Source organism: Camellia sinensis, chromosome 1, assembly GCF_055761805.1.
Source record: "Camellia sinensis isolate YWXY chromosome 1, ASM5576180v1, whole genome shotgun sequence".
Classification (NCBI taxonomy): domain Eukaryota; kingdom Viridiplantae; phylum Streptophyta; class Magnoliopsida; order Ericales; family Theaceae; genus Camellia; species Camellia sinensis.
The window spans coordinates 63,381,928-63,402,617 of record NC_138961.1 but is presented as its reverse complement, the minus strand read 5'-3'; positions in this window follow the sequence as shown (position 1 = coordinate 63,402,617).

The following is a 20,690-nucleotide window of genomic DNA, read 5'->3' as shown; positions in this document are numbered from 1 at the left end:
CCTGTAGAGAATTGGAAAACTAAAATTACATTCACATAAGCATATGTATACATACAACACAAAAAGAAGAGAAACATGAGTGAAACAATAGCAGAGGATTATAGGACAATGCACCTTCCCATTAACAATCTCGCGCTCACCGAGCATTGGGTTTTTAGGAAATTTATCAACAGACACACTGCAACAAGGTTACAAATACATTAATCTTGGCAATAATGATTAGGAACACTTTTGTTTGGTTTGATTTTCAAAATTCTTTTTGAAAAAATGAAAATTAGTTTTGGCAAAAAATAACCACCAAAAACATATTTTCAAATTTTAAAAAAATATTTCCTACCACAAAAAAGATAAAATCACAAGAATGATGAGTTTTTGTATTTGTTCATTTGTTTCACCAAATTAGATTTTAGTTTTTTGAAAATTTTCCAGAAAACTGGTTCTGAAATAAAAAGCAAACATAATTTCTTAGCATACTTTAACTATTGATATTGGAGAAGCACTAAAATCAAACTTGAACTTTCTAAGAGCAAAACTGAGGCATTTCTAAGAGCAGAACTTCAAGCCCTTGCTTCTCCAGGCTTTCCTTCATTCTTTTTGTCCATGTCTCGGGCCTAACAAAACTTCAAGCCCTTGTGTATTCCAAGAAACCAAACACCAAATAAAGTCTACAGCTTGATAAGAGCAGAACTCACCAAAGATCTTATAACCTGTAGCTAGAGTATTTAAAGCAGCCTTTTGAATTTCACCATCTTGTTTTGCTGTTAGGCTTACAACAAGCTGCAAGGATTTCAACTGTCCCACAATCTGTAGGCAAATTTTAGAAGACTCAGTACCTTTCAAAGAATACCTCTGCTCCATGGTTATCAATTAAAAATCCAACAAGATCCACATACTCAATCCAGGTTCGATTGTTTCTGGAACGCAAACCCTCCAAGACATAAGGAAAAGTTTTTGCTGCTGAAAATGCATGAATGATTTGTTTACTCAATTTTCACATTTTTTCTCGTACTTTCTCAATGTTATGTTATATTCTCATTTTTAGTTGTTCCAACTTCAACTTGGGTTCCACCAAATGCAAAGCAACTGCCATGAAGTAGTTAATTAAGGTTGGTAAGTCTGATCAATAGAACTATTTATCTTTGTAGATTGGAATTCTAATGCAATCATAACACCCATAAATTGGTAGTTTTATTGAACATATGACACAAGTACTGTTTCTACTGAAAGTACTTACCCAGTTATATTGCTTCTCCATCAATACTATTTTACAAATACTAAGAGCACATGAAAGCATCATCACTAAATTTCCATCACCACCACCACCACCACCACCACCACCACCACCAAGAGCATTCAATCTCTTAGAGCATTTTTTAACTGCCTTCCAATGTTATAAAACAGTTGTTTTTCAAGAAGAACAAACTCGTATATATAGACCAGCCCATGAATCATGCGACTTGGATCATAGAACACAAAAAATGCTTAACAACTTATTCGTGCTGTCGAATAGAACATACGAATACCGAAAGGTATCTATTTTAAATTCATGGGTGTAGACACCCCATTGTGTGAAGATTACCATTTAAATTAACAATTGAGAGCCATGTGCAATAATTTGAGCTCAGTGCAAAACACACATTCTCAATTAGATGTGTCTACACATAACACATCCTTTAAACAAGTGCCACCATACATGCCTTAATTATAAATGTTTAATATAATTTGTGAATATATATTATATATAGATGTACTACATGGACAAGGCTAAATATACTAGTATTCTCTTCATGAATCCACAGGGATAGATAGATACTTTGATAGACATAAACACAGACACAGAAATGCATTCAAGAATATGAATATTGCCCAAAGTAAAGAAGAAAAAATTACCACTGCTAGGAACAAACTCCTTCATAGTAATAGTGCATAACCCAACACAGGCCTTCTGTGTACTTCAAAACCTATGCTGTAGAAATTGAAGCTTTTATTAGCCCACTATTACTTCAAATGTAACTTTGGCACGCTTCAAATATAAGATTTAGAAAACAAGCTGCACAATCATACAAAAGAAAATCTGCATCACAAATCAAAATCCCTTGTACAGATAATGTCACTAGCCTCTGCCACTGTCAAAGTCAAGTTTTGTGGGGGAAGATGACTATATTTACTAGGGGAGAACATGCTTATATTGGTGGATATCCATACATGATACAATTTCCATGCTCAAAAATTAGTTCATGTATGAAATATTATTTCATGATTCAGCTTGAAATACATTTATTTGGTACCTCCAGACTAATTCCAGCAATTGGAGAGATCCCTTCAGTTGAAAGAAATGAACCATGAAGGGAACTAGACAAATGTTCCCTTCTCAAGGGGCATGAATATTTAATAAAGAAACCATGCTACTCTCCAAAATTTAATTCCCAAAATTCATGAATCGAAGATCAAAGTTCATATGTCATTGACTAATATCTCATTACTGCAAGTATTGTGAGTACCAAGTTGTCGCATTATTTCTTGATGTAGAACTTCCCCCCCCCCCCCCTTCCCCCTCTCTCTCACATGTGATGTTCTTGTATTGCATTGTTATGCAGGGATCTATCAAACAACCATCTCGCAGGAACAGTTCCAAATAATGGTTCCATTTCATTATTTTCACTATGCACATAGATACAGAGGCACATATACAGCAGAACAGAGCAGCACACAGAAACAGAGGCATAAAATTTAACTCTAAATTTTTCATCATGTTTATATTAGCTTCATGTAGATGATTTCTACGAAATCTTGAAAATGAAACTTTTTATTTATGTAGCTTCACGTAGAGAGAGAGAGAGAGAGAGAGAGAGAGAGTACCGATTTAAGCTTGAAATGCGAGTAATCGAGGGGTCAGAGTTCAGATCTGGAGCTTTGATGGAGCTTCGAAATCGGTTCGATCTGGAGCTTCGATGGAGCTTCGAAATTGCTTCGATGGAGCTTTGAATATCTGAATCTTTGATGGAAATCACTGAATCTTCAACGGAGCTTCGAAATCGGTTCGATCTGGAGCTTCGATGGAGCTTCGAAATTGCTTCGATAGAGCTTCGAATATCTGAATCTTCGCTGGAAGTCACTGAATCTTCAACGGAGCTTCGAAATCAGTTCGATCTAGAGCTTCGATGAAGCTTTGAAATTGCTTCGATGGAGCTTAGAGAGGGTTGAGAGAGAGAGAGAGAGAGGGCTCAGATTCAAAATGATGTATGCGTATGGGTTGAGAGAGGGCCAGATACAAAATAAGGATTGAAAAGGCGCGTGTGGTATATTGCATTCGGAGGCGTTTTTCAACGCCTCCTATTATAAAACGCTGCCGTTTTGGTTAAAAGAATATGCGGCGTTTATAAAATGCTGTTAAATGTTAATAACAGTGACGTTTAAAAAAACGTCGTTGAAAAAATGCCACCATAACCCTTTTTTCCTGTAGTGTGAATATGAATGTCTACAATAATAAAAATTTATGGAGCCTTATTGTCACTAATGAATGTAAGTTACTAGGCCGCCTTAGGGGCTTAACTAAGGGCCGACATGATTACAAAGTCATCATATAATATAAATTGTAATTTTTGGTTGAATTGCCCCCAATAAAGTTTTGTTGTGTGAATTTAAGGGAACTGCTATAATGTGCATCTTTAAAGGAGTACATATTATATTTATTTTAGTATAAAATGTATAATTTTATTATAAAATTTTATAATATCAATCACAAAATACGTAATTTCATCACAAGTTGACATAAAAAAAGAAAAAGAAAGTGTAACCTAAGTATAAACTTTTACAATATTAACTACAAAATTTTAAATATTTTATTATTTTAATTTGTGACAAAATTATACATTTTATGATTGATGTTAAGAAATTTTGTAATAAAATTATATATTTTTGTGGTAAATAGCATATGATATGCACTCCTGAAAAGTAAGGGTGTTCGTTGTTTGGTTGCAGTTAGGGAACCTCTAATCCGCCATTTGTCTGCCAAATAGGCGGATTAGAAAAAATCAATCTGCATCTACCTGTCAAATTGACAGATGCGGATTGGCAGATTGGTGAATGGATACGAATCGGTTTCGCAGTTTAAACTTTTACAAATTTTGAACATAATACAACAATTTATCAACATTTTTTTTGGGGATAATAATCCAACTCAAGATAACCAAAAGATTATCAAGTAAATTGTCAAATACCATTAATAAATACATATAAGAAAATCATGCATTATCAAAACTATTTCATTGCTTTTTTTTTTTCAAAAACTATTTAATTTGATTTTTTTTTAAAATGACAAAATTAAGCCTTATATTTTTCACACAAAAATATCAAATACCAATGCTTGTCATTTGATAAAAGGATTTCCAAATTAAAAACAAATTGAAAACATAACAGAATATCTAAACTCTTTTTAAATTGAAAACACAAATAGAATATATAAACAAATTGAAAACACAAAGTCTTACAAATTATTAGGGTACTCACGGTTAGGCGGTTCAGTTGCGGCCAAAATAACCTCAAATCCACCATCCATCCAAAATTAGGTGGGTTAGAAAAAATCAATCTGCAACCGTCCGCTCGTTATTACGCATCTGTCCAAAATGCAACGGATCGGTTCGGTTCAGTCAATTTGAATGGATCAAAATATCCGTTACTCACCCTTACTGAAAAGTGTAGAATTTCCGTGAAAGCTATTATGAAGATTAGGCTTCTTGTTTTTTTTAATCAATTAGGAGGTGGTTTGGGTTATTTAGTAACGTTTTAGTTTTTTAGATTTCTTAGTAGTTTTTTTATTGTATTTTTTATTATCAAGGTGTTTGAGAATTGCTTATTTGTAGGGCTAAGAAAAAAAAATGAAAAAATTACAAACCTGTTCAATTCAGATTAAATCATACGATTTGATTTAATTTTTTTCAATGCATGACTCGGTTCTAATTTTTAAAACAAGCAAATTGTATTTTATGTTCGGTCCCTGGTTTATCGTTATGGTTTTGATTTGAAACCGAACTGGACCGTTTTAAATATATATAGATATATATGCATATATAATTTGTTATTTATGATAGATACTACCTTATTCGTATCCCGTTTGTATTCATAAGTTAACTATCTTCTCTTTATGTCTCAAATGAACTCAAGTCGATCCTGAAGAAATTAATTGAGCTGAAAATTCCTTGGCTATTCCATGTGTGTGTGTGCGCACAATTGTAATTAGCTTATTCTCCAAATTAATTGCAATAGAATTAATCGATTAATATTAATTTCAAAACTGAGCGGGTAAAAATTTGAGAAAAATTCATTTTCCCTCCCAAACTATACCCCTTTGGTCAATTTCACACCCAAACTTTTCATATTGTCAATTTACCCCCTAACCTATTTAAATTGAGATCAATTTGCCCACTACCATCAAATTTAAATGGAAAAAGTTTAAAAAAATTACATTTTGGCCCCAAATTTTGATTTATAGATCAGAACTCACCCTTTCTATTCTCTTCTCTTACCTAAACTCATCCCCTCTTCTCTCTGCATCTCTACAACTCCGCCGGCCACCACCATCACGAACTAGCCCTATCCCTCCCTCCGCCACTACAATCCCTTCCCCAACCCTCTCATTTCCCTTCGGTCACCCCCTTCCCATTGCCCTAGTCCTTCACAGTTACCATAAGCCCCTCATTCACCACACTCATCACCGTAGCCCGACCCAACCCTTATGCCTCCCTTCCACGCTGCGACCACTCCTCCGTCCTAAACAAACATCGACGATGTGGGTGCCATGCCTTTTTCGAGGCATTACTTCCCACACTGACTTGCATTAACAAATAAAGAATTGCCATTTAATTTTTAAAAGGGAATCAAGAAACCTTTAACGATGAAAACTAAGTTAAGGCCTAATCCATCATAACCAAGAAAATTTTGGGTTCAGGAGCTTCAGTACAAAAGTGGAAGGCCATTTATATGGAAGCATCCCTTTTGCCCAATCCGAAAATTGGCATTTACTCACTTTCTATTTTATGATTTTAGTGGTAATTAATCACATAAATTCATTTTTAGACCTAAAACCTTAACTAACTTAGCTATGTGATTTGAATAAAAATGAGTATCATTTATTTTAGATTGAATTAATAAAGCCATATATTTCATAAAAACTGATTTTTCATTAAAAGTGAATTTTTGGCAATCCATGGCCTTAAACATAAACTAAAATAAACAATACTTGTAAAAATCAATCAAAACAAGCATTTCTATATAGGAGACTTTTAACTTGGATTATATAAGGACAATGCAACAGGAACATGCATATGATAGAGAAATTAGGAGGACTTACCCAGATGCCCACTTTTAGCGTCTTACATGCATACATAAAATAAACATGACAACATGCAACAAAACATACAAAATATGAACCTAGGCCTGATTAAGGCTACTAAAGAATGAATATGCGCAAAATATAACAAGTACAGGATAGAAAAATATGCTGAAACCAGATGATGATCAAACTGGGCTATATGCATGAATATTACATGATTAATCTAGCCTAAACATGTTATTTTGATAAACTAAACAAAACATGCGAAATACAGTTAAAAACATGCATGTAAAATAACCTATATGATGTTTCATGTTAAACTAACATCCTAACAATGATTTAATAACGAAAAAATGATTAAAATTGTTTTGAAATTGAAATAAATAATGTACTTACTTGTTGGTTTGAATATCAAACCGAAGAGCAACCAAAAAGCGAGTAAAACGTGCTTGAATGCTTCCCTTAAGCTTTGCTAAGACTATAAGTGTTCCTTTTTCAACCCTAGATTACTTTAGGATGGTAAAGTTGTTGTATTAGGGTTAAGAATCTTGGTTTTGAGGCTTAGGTGATAAGGTTTCGCTCTCAAACTCACTAAAAAGCTCTCCAATGACTCTGAGTGTTCATTTTTTCAAATGAGAGGATAAGGAAGTGTATTTATAGGCAAATAGAGGCTTGGAGGGGTCAAGAATGATCACCTTAGGGTTCCCCATTTCTAACTGGAGGTGGCTCCCAAAAATCTGGGTGTATTGAAGGGATGTGTGCGCGCACAAGGAGAAAATGCATGTGCTGTTGACTTCACAAGGATGTGCGCATGCACAAGATATGTGTGGATGCACATCCTTGACAGCTTTTTGTATTTTGGGCATATCTTACTTATTCAACATCAAATTAAAGCGAATCAAGAAAAGTTGGAAAGCTAATTAAAAGGGCTATAATTTTGTGTCAAATAAAAATTTTTAAATCCAAATCTTTATAGGTGAAAATATGCCCTTAATATGAACCAACAAATGGTAATTTTGGTAAAAAAATAGTTTTTGGTACAAAAATGGTAATACAGCAACTCTAACAACTTCAAGCATCTCGAAGGTTGAAATTATGATACCTTTCATCATTAGGAAGCATTTCAAGTGCCAAAATCTTAATGGTCAGTCAAATGGGGTGTATGTAGTTGTCCTTCTTTGATAGAACGCAACTACTCATACATGATGGGAGTGAATGTCTAAGCTCCAAAACCAATCCATTTGTCAAGGCTCTAAGGCTTAAGGCAGTGACATAGATTCAAGTAAGTAATCGAACCCGAAGATTGCCTACATATCCTTGATGCAAGGAATCAGATCAATGTAGTTCAATAGAGATTGTGCAACAGTTCATTTGTAAGTGAGTGTGTGCGACAAGTAATCAAACATTCGCTAAGCGTGCAATAGTAAAAAACAAGAGGAGACAATACCTGCCATACTTACATTGTCCTGCCGAAATGATTTTAGTCCAACCCTTTTCTAAGTTCTCCATGTGCGTCTATTCTACAAATACACAAAGAAACAAACTCAAAACGATAATATGCACTATAGTGTGAGAAATATGTTGAATTATGATGCCAAATCATGCCACTTCCATGCAATAAGAATGATCAAAACTTTACCAAACACATACTATGACAAGAGATATGCAATACTTTAGAAAAATATGTATTACAACATGCAATGATTTAAGAGATTTATCACTTACCAAATATTTACCACAACATGGGATATGCACCAATTGCTAAACATGCTCTATGATAGGAGGTTACCAAATATGTGCTATGACATGCAATATGTACTACGACATCAATTTTCAAATATGTGCTACGACATGAGATATCTAAATATGTGTTGCGACATGAGCAGATATGTTCTACGCTATACGATATGTACTACGACAATCCAATATGTACTACGACATTCCAGTATGTACTATGACATGAGATATGTGCTATGGCATTTCAATATGTACTACGCCATTCCAATATGTGCTACGACATGGGCAGAAATGTTCTACGACATACGATATGTACCACGGTATTCCAATATGTGCTACGACATTGCAGTATGTGTTATGACATAAGGCATGTGCTACGACATTTTAGCATGTACTACGACATTCCAATATGCGCTACAACATGAGATTCTAGATATGTTCTACAACATACAAGGTCAATAACCAGATGTATTCTATGGCACACAAGGTTATATGTTCTACGACATATTGACAACCAACTATGTTCGACGATATACAAGGTTACAACCAAATGTATTCTATGACACACAAGGTTAAATGTTCTATGATATATTAACAACTAGATACTTCTATGACACAAGGTTAATAACCAGATATGTTCTTTGACATATTAAAAATCAAATAAGTTCTACGACATACAAAATTAATAAGAAGTTTGTTTTGTGTCACACAAAATTATTGGATTGACTATGATGCAAATAGCCATAAAAGCAGTTACCAAATACATGCTACGATGCGAGAGAATTACTGCAATCTTGCCAGTCAAAGTCCAAATGAAATCAAGCAAATAAGGGAAAGAATCTTAGCATCATTCTAGTAAATTTTCAAAAGCCTAATCATATTAGAATTATCATGGGAGTCAGCTTGCTAAAATTAAGGAAAAGTGTTTTGTCAAATGGCTTTAACACATTAGGGGAAGGTATGGCTCATGCCTCTTGCTTAGTGGATAGCTCATTCAGAGATGTTCATGCCATAGTGTTCAATACTTGTTCCATACTGTTCACAATGTTCCACATTTCACAAGCTCATATGGTGGGAACCAACACTTCACAGATTGATAATGAAGGACACACTACTATGGCTACTGGCCAATCAAAACCCATGTTTTTGTTAAGCATCCAAGTGTCAAGAACTCGTCTAATTTTTAAAGCAATGATGGATTTCCAATGATCATAAACTTGGTGCCCCTTGTATGGATGCTTTCAGCTTGTCTATGAATTTCACATAAGGACTTTATTTTGAACTTTTGAAATGTTAACCATGCCATTCTATCAAACTTTGAGGAGTAAACATGCTAATAAAATAACACTAACAAACATGCCAAGGATATACTTGACAAGGGAAAATTGCTTCTACAAAGAAAAACAACTCGACAGACCTCAAACTGCACAAAACTGTTTCTAGCATTCTTCAAAATTGATAGCCCTCCAGTGTGCCGGGTGTTGTTCTGCTCCATCTTTCAAAATGGTTATATTTGTCGAAATAACTCTTTCTTAGTGGCGATCATCCAAATGGTCCGTAATGTGTGCTTTTGCATTATCTGGCTTCACTTTTGCTCTCTGATTGATGCAAATTCCTCACTTTTCACTTGCCTCACCTTTCTTTTCTTTTATCTCCCTTTTCTTTTACACACATACCTACATTTTGGGGTTTTACAATGTATTGAATGAATAGTTTCCAAAAGCATGTGGTGTTGGCAAGAATTTTGCAAAAGCTTGGAACTACAAGAGCTGACAAGTTATGTAATATTCTTGATGAAGGATTCTCCAATTGACGTGACTAGCAATGTTGATCTTCTTCTTATGGTTGAAACTAAGTCCAATTTGATGTAAGCAATGGAACAGAATGCCAACCAAGACATACCCATGATGTGAAATACCAGGATGACGCACCCACAATACCAAGCAATAAGATACCAATATGTCAATTGTGGCTTGCTTTTTGTGCTCCTTTTGGATACGACTAGCCCCATAGTTCGAACTCCCGTGGTTCTGAATCTGATTTAACAAAGTGCAATGTGAAGCAGTGAAAACACAAAAGAGTCCAAATCCGACAATTTTTTTGGAAAATCGATGCTTGAATCAAATGCCAAATATGGACTGCTTTGCCAAATTTCAGAGTCGCCACCTAAATATTTTTAGGAAATTTAGGAAACCCAAGACTCGTGCCAAAGGTCACTTATCCGTCATCACCAAAGTGTCTTGGCTCAGGAACTTAGGTACGAGAGGGGAAGGTCATAAATTAAGCACCCCACTCGCCCGATCGAAGATCGGCCTCTACTAATCATGATGTAATTCTTATTTACATTATATGCTCTTGTTCTGATTCATTAGGCTAGTTTACTATGTGATGCGCACACGAGTATAGACTAATTTGCAAAAATTAGAACATTTGATTTCATGTTTGTTTTTGAAAAGAGTTTGCGAATGTGCCATGTGAAAAAGTGGTCTAAAATGGACATTAATCAAACTATCCCAATTCAAGCAACTAGCCTTCATCCACAGGCATTCAAATAGTTTATCACTTAAGCAATTAGCCTTATGGAAATATGCTTGGAATGGCAACATAAACATTCGATGCAAGATGCTAAAACTCAAAATTGCTCACCTAGTACTCCAAGCCAAAACAAGCAAAATAATTAGAAAATCTGCATGCTCCTAATTAATGCAATATGACTAATGCAACGCATACATTATGTAATTTGTAGGCTCGGCTATGAGCATGGCATATGATTTCATTCAAGACATGCAATAAAGCACGTATTCAAGCAATGAATTTGAACATTGATATTAGGTTAGCATGATGAGCCGAACCTTGGATGCATGCAAGACAATGTATACAAAGCATAAGAATGCTAATTTGAAAAATGATGTTCTATACTAACCATCATAAGCAAATAAGTAAAAGGGAGAAAGACGGGGGGTTGAAAGACATACAACTTATTACATGTTAGCCCTCGTGCAAAAGGGTTCAAATCAAAGTCCGAAAATCCGAATTAAACTAATTATTACAAAACCGAATGAATAAACTACTCTATTACAACAAGGATAATAAGGAGAAATAAGCTAGCTATCTTAGTTAATTAGCCATAACAATTACAAATAAACAATGATAATAATTACAACATTAATAATTAGAGCATTAATTTACAATAACCATGTAAGCAAGAATGCACAAGGGTTGCATGCACAATGTCCAATAACTCCTCTGTTTGCCTAGACCTGTTCTGTTTCACCTTCTGCCACTGCCCTTTGTTTTCTGCAAAACATACTGCTGACCAAACATTGATGGCTGGCCATGCCACAATGAGGCCCGGCTGGGCCCCAAAAGGGCCGGCCGTGCCTTACTTTCATGCAAAACCCTATTTTGTGCTCTAAAGTGAAAACAGTGCAGACAGAGTTATTCTGAACTCTGTTTGTCCCTTTCACACTTCTCTGTCATGGGAAAGCCTCGAGAGAATGTTGGAATCATTTCCAAAATCATCCATGAGCAAGTTGATTGCTTGATGATTTCAGACTAAATTTGGACAAAGATCGATAAATGTAATTAGGAACAACCACCCCTCCCTCCTATCATAGAGTGAACTCAAAGAGGGAGGTAGAGACGCTTCAAGGTTCATCAAAACATCATGAATTGATGTAAGGAAACCCTTGACACAATAGATTCGGCATAACATCCGGGCGAGCCCAAGCAATATAACTCATTTTCTTTATGTGGATTGGTTCATTTTAAGCCAAATTCATTAGTCTTTGCCATTTTTTAGTCCATTAAGTCCAAGATGATTGTTACGTTCACTAAAGATTACGTCCACTAAGTAAGAAATATGTCAAATGGGAAGTGATTCTCAACATGAAAAAGAGACTATGCCATTGACAATGAACCTCCATAGAGATCAAGCCATTAAGCATAGATCTCTAGTTCATGTTTTAAATAACCGTCAACTGATTGAAACAACTCTCAAATGAAAGAAATGAATGGCAAGTTGATTATTAAAATGAGGTTCTTAAACATGGAAATTAGATAAAGAAAGGCCAAGAACAATTCAACAAGCTATGTATGCAAACTTATGAGACAACAAGCAAACTAATCAAAGCATGAACAAACTAAACAACCTAGGACATCTCTAAAATAGCCTCTAATAGGTAAAAAGCAGTGGCTCAAAGTGCATGAAAAGAGCCTAGAAAGCTAAACAACAAAGAGAGAAAACAAAGCTAGCAAGTAAGAACAAGGAGGGATGGCTAACCCCTCAACTTTTGAACGTCAAAGCATGACTTTTAGCCTTTTTTTAACTCTAAAAATCAATTTAGAAAGCAAAGAAAAAGAGTGTAGAAGCAAGGGTTTGAGCTATAGGTGAAGGTGTAAGAAAGAGTGTTAACTCTCACTACCCTTTTGGTAGCTCTCCAAACCCAAGCTTAGACACTTGAAAGGAGATCAAAACAACACAAAACTACAAGAGCTATATAATAAATGATAGAAATGAAAGCAAAAGAGCAAATAGCAAGCTTATACCTCTTGGCAAAGGTAGCTCTATTTTTGTGAATCAAACTAAGTCGAAACACACTCTTAAGCTTGAATTGTGACGCTCAAGGCTCAACCAAGGTTTCTAGGCTAAGGTGTGAAGGTGTATATGGTGCATGGATATAGGTTCAAGGTGGTAAGCTTGCTCAAAGGTTGCTTGCAAAAGAAGAAGGAGCTTTCAAGAAAATGTATAGGCTTTCTAGAAATTCTTTAGCCCTCAAAGTAGAGATACAACGTCATTTTTATAGAATTTAAGCAAGAGGAGTCATAAATATCTTCAAAAATTGACAGCTAGCGGGCTCCCACCCAAAACAATGTTTCTCACTACTAAGGCACGGCTAGCCATCAATAGCCACAGCCGGCCTTTTATGAGGCACGGCTGGGCCTCAATGGGATTCCCTGTTTTTTCTACTTCAAACTCAGTACAAGGTGGCACAATGTGTAAAAATGAATTTCTTGGATATAATTAGTGGGAATATAGGAGGTTTGGGATTGTTTCGGAACTTAAACAAGGCCTCTTTGTTGAGACCTTGAACCACACACAACACCACTTTCATCATCGAGTGTACTGGGCAAAGCGCTCGAGCCTTGCGGGCAGTCAAAAATGGGGTGCCTACACCTATGACCTGAAGCAATAAAGTGGCGCACCCACGAGACAAGTCAACAAGACAACATACCCACAACACGAGACAAGATACAACTAGCAATTAAACCAAATGACAAAGAAAAGATATAGAACTCAATGAATGATCATTCATTATGCCCCTAGCTTTCCTTATGCTTCCTTATTATTCAAGAATTGCTTTTGAAATTCAATTTTTCAAAAATCAAGTTTCATTTCCTTTCAAGCTCAAGTTAGAAATTCCATTGATAAGTTCAATTGCTGAAAATTGTTCCACCTATTGATCGAAACTAGTTCGTCCTTATCCCACACAAAATACGATATGCACGATGGTGATTGTAACTCATGAATGATTGCGAAACTAAGGATGTGAATCGAGTAAGGACATGAAGCCGAACCTCAATGAGAGGTTGCCTATGTATCTTAAGGTGAGAATTAGGCTAGGTAGAGTTTCAATTTAGAGTTCAATCAGGTATTGACACTCTTCTTTTTGGCTCTAACTTTTTTCAAAGTCGCCCTTTTGGAGTTTTTGGCCTTGCGAGCTCTTATTCTTTCATTTTTCTTTTCTTTGCTCTAAGTTTTGTCTGGGTCGCCCTTTCGGGTTTTTAGCCTAACAAGCCTCTCAAGGGTAGTGTCACAACAATTTCAATGAATCTGATTAACAATTGTCTTTACCTTAGCAATTTAACATGTGTTGCCTTGGTTTGAGCTTAGTGCATTCTCGAATTGTGCATCGGAACAAGAAGGCTTTCTGAATGGCTGGTCATCTTCATTTCTCCATATTGTAATGATGCTTCACATCAGCTCCTTCAAATGCTAATGGAAAAACTCTCATTTCTCACAATTGACTTGATTTCATTCCATGGTTGCTCCTAGCTTGATGGTGAACTTTTTTTTTTCCTTTTTTTTTTCTCTCCTACTTATTATTATTTTTCTTTCATTTTTCTTTTCTTTTTTAACATGAAATAAAGTTAAAAATGCCACGAAAAGGAAATCTATCCTTGTGAGTGTTGGATAACTTGTGTTTGCTAAACTAACCACTCAAATGTGAGGAGAACTCCCAAAATAGTGTAGAGTATCATGCACAATTCTAAATTTATACTTGTAAGTTTGCAGAAAAATCTCCATGGAAATTTTGTTTGAAAACTCACAAGTAGTCTTGCGAGGACAATTCAGAATTCGTTCAAACCATTTGGGGCATCTGTACCGCCCCAAATTTCTAGCCCAAATGATAATGCAACAATCATGGCTCTTTCAAGGAAAACTGAATATAAATCTCCAAACTTACATTACATGATACAATAGTTCTTCATGCAACAATACATTAATCCAACAAGAAGTAAATAAAAAATTAAACACCCCCAAGGGTTTACAAGTTTCCAAGGCTTGAGCCTGGTTACACAAAACGGTTATTCAAACCTACACACATACAACCATTGTCTTACACACAGAGTCACAACAAAATGAGAGTCTCGTACTCTCAACACACATTTCCTCACCTTTAGTTAGGCAGCATCACTACATCTTTTCCTGCACAAAAATCCCGTAGGATGAGCATAAAGCCCAGTAGGAAATCCTTAACAAAGTATATACATTTTATACAAATCTCAAGAGATGAAATGCACATGCCATGCTATGCCCTTTTGAAAGAAAATCACATCTTTATCTTTGAAAACCGTCATGCTCAATGATGTCATGCAATTTCAATTCTTCAAAACTTAACAATTCATTTCAAGAGCAGTAAATACGACTCTGGTAATTCCTAGGTCGGTGTCTGCAAGTAGACTATACAAGTACTACTAATTTGTCATTTTTACCGGTATTAACCAGAAGGCTCGACACCTATCCGTGCGGGTTTTTGGTCTTTCACCGCGGACTCTCAGGTCAACTTATTCAATATCATCTACACCATCTATCAAGACTTATCAACGTATTTACCCCAAAACCATTCCATGAAAACTTGTTTCTCAACATTCTTTTCTCAATGCAAGTTTTCAAATCAACTTTCAAATTTTAATGTAATCAAATGAATGGATATGCCAATAACACAGGATGAATATAAACACTGTTATTCTAATTCATCATCTAAGGAATAACACAATTCCCTTTTCTCAAGTATCCTCAACAATTAGTCATTTTAAGACTATTTCAATGTTTTGAACAATAATTTCCAAAATAAACAATTATTCTCATATTCCCTGAAAATCATCATTTATATAAATGTAAATAAGAAATTTTCCAAACATCCATTTATTTTGACACACAAAATAAATATAATAATATCATTCATGGATTTTTAGTCTCTAAAAAAAATTCCCAAATTCTAGGTTTTCTCACCAAAAATATACAACTCAAATATTTTGGAAGAAAATTTTCCAAAATCATCTTTTCTTCAATCAACGAAGATCAAAACTCATAAGATTATTTTAAAAGAACAAGAGACAAATCCACTTTCAAACTCGCTCAACTTCTTGAATCAACAATCAATTTTCAAAGCTTTCGAAAGATGATTTCGAAAATTATATAGATCTCGGAAAAATATATATATAACTCTAAGAAATCCCTACCTCAAGTTTTGAAGAAGAAATGAGATGAAACCCCAAAATTTACGGTGTCGAAACTCGATCTCCACCGCACACAACGAATCCCTCGAGAAGTTACACAACTTTGATGAAGAACTTCGGTCTAACTCCAAACGGATGTGGAGGAATCAAAGAGAGAAGATGACTTCTAGAGAGAGAAGCTCTACATCTGGAAATTTTGGAGAGTTTTAGAGAGAAAGAGAGAACCGAAAAAGTGATCTGAAATCTCCCCTTACAAACTAATATAACATGGTCCGCTCGAGTGTGAAATACACTTTCCCATAAGCAATTTCGAATGCATTTTGTATTTTTGCTTTCAGCGAGCTAACTGAGCAGCTCGATCCCTGTAAGTTGACCTGGTTAAAATCGGGATCGCTACAACATCCTTCTCAACACTCGAGCTTATTAGTGGAATTTCATTTTCATTAGCACATTTGGAAATTTGCATCATGCTTTTGCTCAATTGTATTATTAAATTTTTTCTTGTTTTCATTAGGTCACACATGGATTTCTATAGGCACAATTGAATGATCAAAACCCAACTCTTTCTTATTATATATGGCAAAGAAAACAGACTATATGAATGTGACTCGACAAAGGATAAATGACTCAAAAACTCAAGTGAAGAGAAAAAAAAACAACCTAACTACGACACACGACTCAATTAGTATCATGTCACAGCTCAAATTTTAACAAAATAGTACTATCATTATCTCAATCACGAAAGAGTTCTATTTTTCAGGCCCATATGCAGAATCTAAGACAAGCATCTATTGATCTGAGGTGTCATCTTCTTCAAACCTCTTCCATGTTGCCCTTTGCTCAAAAAGTCCCTCCAAGGTGCATTCAACAATTGCCCCTAGTTTAGAAGACTACTCCAAATGAAAATCAACAATTGCCCCTAGTTGATTTTGTAGTTCATGGTTCCATCCACCATTGTTAATGATGATGTAGGGATCCTACCATTTTGCTTCAACATTACTAAGGTTAAGTTTATTCAGGTCGAATAGGTCCTCCAAGTCTTTGAAAAGCTTTTCAGTCTACTTTTCTTCCTATTTACTTTGGATGAAATAGAGATCCAAGGATTTATGAATTACAACAACATGTTTGGGCTTAGTGGCAGATATGATGTATTGGCTAGGATCAAAGTTGGCAAGAGGTGAGGTTTGGATGGTATTGATGCTACCATGGTCAGGGGAGAAACCCTTTAGAAGGTTAGGATTATCGAGTGGAGTGATGACTTTATTATCAATAAGATCCTGAATCTCATGACGAAGGCAGACACATTTGTCGGTATTGTGACCGGTTTGCTAGTGAAAGGCACAATATTTAGAGAGGTCATGGCTAGCTGGAAGAGGGTCTAACAAGGTTCTTAGGCTGACGTGTTTCAGATACCCCTTGGCCATAAGGATTTGCATGGCTTTAGACAAGGCCATATGAAGTGGGTGGAGGGTTCTTTTTGTAAAGCAACGGATATTAGTTTTAGAGGTATTAGCAAAAGGATTGGAAAGTGATATCTGAGTATTTTTAGCATTGGAGTTGGTATGGATATTTCTAATGGAGTCCCTCTTTTCATGGCTAGATCCTCATTTGCTTATCAATTTCTGACTTTAAGTATCTTTAACTTGGCCCTCTAGGGGGAATTCCCTTGCAGCACTCCTTATTTAAGAATTAAATAACCCATTGAAATTGTGCACAAGGGTTGACAATTTCCTCAATGACTTTCTCACAGAGACGGTTGGATGAATATGAATAAGGCTCATTTGAACTCAACATAATGTCACCAACGCACAAAGTGTGTTTGAATATTGTCTCAAATTGAGTTATTTCCTTTGTATTATCATCAGTATTCATAGCATCTTCGAATTTGAGTTGGCTCCTTTCAGCTTGCCCCATAGTTGAAGGACCCTTTAGTGCAACATTCTGAACATGGGATGTAGTCAATGATGGAGTAAAATCCCAAAGGTCAGGTCGACCATAGTTCTTTGAAGGTCTTTGATCATTCTTATCATCTCAACAGAGGTGGGTTCGGCCATGGATAAATTTGGTGCACTTGGATTGGGTTGGGTTATATGAGTTAATTGAGTTTGGGCTTTTCTAAGGTGATTGGTCTTGACATCGTGAATAAAATTGGACTGGGCTTTTTCTGGGTTGAATGGACTAGGTTTTCTGTGTTGAATGGACTAGGTTTTAATGAGTTGGATGGACTCTTTATTTTTTCATTTAATTTTAGGATGGACTTTTTCTGAGTTGATTGGATCTCTTTTTTTTTTTTTTTTTTTTTTTGGGTTGTATGGACTAAGTTTTATTTGGGCTAGATGGGCTTGGTTTTTTTTTTTTTTTTTAAGGGATGCACAAAAGTATTATGGATTGGGCCCACTTGACTTGGTAAACCTGGAATTAGAGAGGGCATATCATCAAATCATGGCACTTGTCGAAATAGAGTAAGACACAATCTATGGGCCCAAATTCTGAATGACTCATTCAAACACAATCTCTGAAATTCTAATTTCCCCACCACACCAAACACAATCCCCAATTTTTATCAAAGTTCACAATCCCAAAATATTGACTCAAATTTTGATTCTAATATGATTTTGCATTTTGAAATAGATTTTCCCAATATTCTGATTTTACTCTCTAAAGATCTTTCCCCTTTTCTATATGATGATTAAGATTCTGCCCAAAGTGGGTGATTATGTAATGGTCTCCCAGTTAACTATCATTCGAGGAATTAGGGTTCTTACCAAAGTAATCAATCAAACAATTAGCTCTTCATTCATATCATTCATTTAAGAAATCAAATTTCGTTCAAAAGTACATGATCAAATTACAACTTTCATTTTTTTTTTCAAAATCTCTTTCTTTTAAAATCTTTTTTTTTTCCCCAAAATATTTTCGAGGAGTTTGGATTTTATTTCAAGAAATTAATCGAATAATTATCTCCTAGCCAAATATCTTTTAAGGGAATCAAAATTTTATAAAAAATGGAAGACTTGATCACCACTTTCTTATCTAACATTTTTCCAAGTCAATAGCCGAAAGATTTTTATTCAATTGAACTCTTTCCATAATTTCCAAAATTCTATCCAAATTTTATTTCAAAATTTTCTAAGGAATTTTGGATTGTACTCCAAGCAATCAAACAATCAATCATCTTCTAGTCAAATGTTTTTTAAGGGAATTCAAAATTTTATTCAAAATGAAAGATTTTGTCATCACTTCCTTATCTAACACTTTTCGATAAAATCAAAATTCCCCAAACTCAATAACCCAAAGATTTTCATCCAATCAAAAACTTTTCATAATTTTTAAAATTCCTCTCAATTTTTATTTTTTATTTATTTTTTTTTTCCCTAAAATTCTCCTCCAAGGAGTCTGAGGTTTTATTCTAAGTATTCAATCAAATGATTATCTTCTAGTTAAATACCTTTTACGAGAATTGAAATTTTATTCAAAATGGAAGACTTGGTCATCACTTCCTTATCTATTATTTTTCCATAAAATTGAAATTCTCCAAAAGTCAATAACTTAAAGATTTTCATTCAATCAAACTCCTTCCATGATTTCCATAACTCTACCTAAGATGAAGATTTTTATTTTTTATTTTTTAATTTTTAGGAAGTTGTATCTTGATCATATACTTTCATATTGAATTGAAATTCTACTTAAATATCATGTTGGGAAGACAATCATTCCAAATTGATCACTAAGGTAACATTTAAAATTCAAACACAAATTCTTTAATTAGGAAACCATTTCCTAATTTAATGTTGATTTCTAGAATCACAGTCACTGTCTAATTGGACCCAGATTTCCATAGTCAAATCACTGCCCCAAATAACCTCAGATTTTTCATAATCAAATCACTGTCTTTCTGACCATTGATTTTCATAATCAAATCACATCATTTCCATTAATGACAAAAAACTGCATAAGCACTTAATTTGCATTCATGCCTATTTGGGGTAGGGTTTTCCTGTCCTAATTTTGAAATAGGATATAAGATTCATTAAATCACACAATAAAGCAACAACTCAATCCTATAAAGAAGGGTATACTATCCTAATTTGGAAGGTGCTAATGGTTTCAATATGCAAAAAGTAGGTTTGGTCACAAAAGGGTACATCAGTTATTGCTATCAATATATCTTTCATTCAACAAGGAAATGATCAAACAATACTAATAGCATAATCTGACGCTTGCCTTATTGACATAACATAACCCACAAATAGTGTTCAGAATATTATGCAACAAAGAAGGTTTTCCTTTGTCTAAAATGATGCAATGCAATTAACCACTAATTTCGTAAAATAGAAATTTTCAAGTCAAGCTAACTTAGTTCCCCAATGAAGTCGCCAACTGTGAGCAACGTGCCTTTTTCGAATCTAAGGCATTGTTTCCCACATTGACTTGCTTTGACCAACAAAGAGTCGCTACTTAATTTTTAAAGAAAAATTAAGAAACCTTTAACAATGAAAACTAAGTTAAGGCCTAGTCTATCATAACCAAGAAAATTTCTAGTTCGGGAGTTTAGGTACAAAAAGGGAAGGCCATCTACATTGAAACACCCCTTTTGCCCAATCCGAAGATTGGTCTCTACTCAGTTTTTATATTATGATTTTAGAAGTTAGTTATTGACATAAATTCATTTTTAGATCTAAAACCTTTAACTAAAGTAGACTATATGATTTGAATAAAAATGAGTATTATGTATTTTAGATTGAATGAATAAAGCCATATATTTCATAAAAAGTGATTTTTCATTATAAGTAAATTTTTGACAACTCATAGCCTTAAACATAAACTAAAATAAACAATACTCATAAAATTCAATCAAAAAAAGCATTTTTGCATAGAA